At 37.1% G+C, this 3079-nt stretch overlaps 1 pseudogene; it reads right to left on the bottom strand.

Moving 5' to 3' along the window:
- LOC115291356 overlaps window positions 1–507 on the bottom strand; it is a 1088-nt pseudogene extending 581 nt beyond the window's left edge.
- Window positions 508–3079: the final 2572 nt, after the last annotated feature.

Below are 3079 nucleotides of genomic sequence, written 5' to 3'. Positions count from 1 at the left end.
TCATGCTTATAGTGAAGCTTCTCTAAATGTTCAGGCAGAATGCCTTGTTCTTCCTTTCTTTCTTGTAAATATATTCTATTGAAGCATTTCTCTGGAGTGGCTCAAAGATAACTGATTCCATCCAGTTCAGAAGTTGTTAAAAAATTAATACAGGCTTCTCTGCAGCTTTCAGCCTGCTATTGAGACAGGCAAGCTGGGCTCATATTTGACCGAGGCAGGCATAAGTCTGGAAGGTAAAAGTTATCATTCAGGTTTCTCATATATCATCTGAAGAACCTTCCCACCAGTTTTTAAAAACATCATTAGTTCATCTTGATCACTTTGAACATCGCACCATCTGGCAGCAGGTTCAGGACCCACTTCCCAATCTTTGCAGACCTGTTTAAGAAATTTCAGACATGTTGTCTTCTCTGAAGCGATGTTCCCTTTGATGACAGTTTTCTTGGTACAGGTCCCCTCAGAGCTGGTCATGGGAGATGGGAGTCTCCTCTTGAGTGGGGTGGCCATTCTGGTCTGTGGCCTGAGCACAGTGAGCAGGGAGGGCAGGGAGGTGGCCCTAGGTGCGTGTACTGGGGCTCATGCCACCACCGAATGTGATTGGACATGCAGAAGAGCTCCTGCCTGCAGCAGCTTAACTCATTTATTTTAATAGTTGTGAGTGTGAATTCCTTAGGATTTTCTATATATAAGATAATGTCATCTCTGAATAGAGATAGTTTTACATTTTCCTTTCCAATCTGGATGTCTTTTATTTTTTCTTGCCTAATTTCATTGGCCAGAACCTTTAGTACAATATTAAATATAAGTGGTGAGAGCTGACCTACTTTTCTTGATCCTTAGGAAGAAACCTTTCAGTATTTCACTATTATGTTTGATGTTAGATGAGATTTTGCAGATATTCTTTATCAGAATGAAAAAGTAGTCTTTTGTTCTTAGTATGTTTAGAATTACTATCATGAAAGGCTGTTGACTTTTTGTTAGTTGGTTTTTTAGAATTTAATAAGATAATCCTGTTTTTCCCCTTAGTACAGTATATTACATTGACTTTGGATGTTAATAAATCTTGCATTCCTAGGGGAAAACCCTTAATGATTATGATATATAACCCATTGTTTATGTTGCTAGATTCATTTTGGTAGTATTCTGTTGAGGATTTAAAAAAATCTATATTTGTAAGAGGTACTGGTCTGTAGTTTTCTTGTGATGTCTTTGATTTTGTTGCAAGGGCATTTAATTTCATAGTATGAATTAGATAATCCCTCTTCTGATTTTTTGAAGGATTTGTGAAGGATTGGTATTAATGCTTTTTAAAATGTTTGGTATAAATAACCAGTGTAGCCAATGGAGCCTTGGATTTTCGTTGTGGTAAATTTTTAAATTACCAATTCAGTCTCATATTTATTTATACATGAGTATCTTTATTTCTACTTGAGTTCGTTTGGCTAGTTTGTGTCATGCATTTTATTTCAGTTCTCCAGTTTGTTGGCATGTTGTTCTATTATTCCCTTATAGGTTTCTTTGTAATCCTTTTGATTTCTTAACTTTGGTAGTGCTTTTCCTTTGTTTTTCATTCTTGATTTTTGCAATTTGAATCTCCTCGCTCTTTTTTTCTTGGTTAGTCTACCTAAAGATTTGTCAATGTTGTTGATCTTTTCAAGGAACCAACTTTGGGTTTATTTTTTTAAATTCTGTTTTATTTATTTCTGCATAATTGTTCTCATTTCCTCCTTCTGCTTGCTTTGCATTTAGCTTGCTCTTTTTGAATTTTCTAAGATGAAAGGTTGGTTTATTAAATTGAGATCTTTCTTTTAAAAAAATAGGCATTTACAACTATAGATTTCTCTGTACACATTTCTGTAACTACAGCTTTCTTTGCCATCAGTATTTTTTAATGTTTATTTATTTTTGAGAGAGTGAGGAGCAATTAGGGGAGGGGTAGAGATAAAGAGAGACAGGAGTCAGAGAATCCCACGCAGGCCCCACACTGTCTGTGGCCGAGCCTGGTGTGGGGATCGAAGTCATGAACCAGTAGATGATGACTTGAGCCAAAATCAAGAGTCGGTCATTTAACTGACGAGCCACCCAGGGCCCCTCCAGGAGTTTTTTAAAAGTAATTTATTGAATTTACTTATGTGTTCTAAGCATTACATGTTCTGTATTTTAATACATTGCATACTAACAACTATATTCTATAATTTGTGATTTGAAATATACTTTTTATTTTTTAAAGACACATTCATTCAGCATCATGATCAGACCAGTACATTTAGCAATCAACAGCATGGGTGCAAAAAAAAAATCTACATTAAAACCCTTTGTTGGAATGCTTTACTCTTTCCAGAGAACAGAAATTAAAATAACCTGTTATACAATTAGTCACAAATACAGTCCTCATGGTTTTTGTCCATGCACATGAGTATTGTGTACAACATGTCTTCTTTGTAGCAGCTGGGCCCTGCCACCACTGCTTGGCTGAGGTCACAAATCTTTTGTAACCTTTGGCTTCCCTCTCACTTCTCTGGCTCTCCCCTCCCACTTCTCTGGGTCTCCCCTCCTGCTAAGCTTTGTTTTCTGGCCGTAAATAAAACCTTCTCCCACTGCCGTGGCTACTGCTGCTGCTGGACCGATCATAGCCATCTTGGTTTCGTGGTTTGGGATCAAGACTTGAGCTGAAATCAAGGTCCGACGCTCAACTGACTAAGCCACTCAGGCACCCAGTGCCCATTTCTTAAATTACGCCTGTGTGAACCACTATGGAACAACTTAAATTTTGTGCCATAAAAAAATTTTTTGTGGTAAGGTACTGGTTTTTGTTTTTAGCACTAGGGATATATCAGCAAAAATCCACCTTACAATTTGAAAGACCTAATTTTATGTTGGATGAGCACAACATAAGCTGAAGCTTTGCTAGGAGATAGCCGGACAGCGGTTAGATGCTCTTGTCTTTTTCATTGTTAATTTATTGTCCGTACATGGGTTTCAGATTTACAGAGGTATCACGGGCTCATTGAACTTAATACCTGCAGTGTTTGCTACCATACCACAATTCATTTTTGATACTTTATTATTATTAATAAAA

This window comes from Suricata suricatta, chromosome 5, assembly GCF_006229205.1.
Source record: "Suricata suricatta isolate VVHF042 chromosome 5, meerkat_22Aug2017_6uvM2_HiC, whole genome shotgun sequence".
NCBI classification, from domain to species: Eukaryota; Metazoa; Chordata; class Mammalia; order Carnivora; family Herpestidae; genus Suricata; species Suricata suricatta.
The sequence above is the reverse complement of the archived record's forward strand: the minus strand, read 5'-3'. Positions and strand labels throughout refer to the sequence as shown.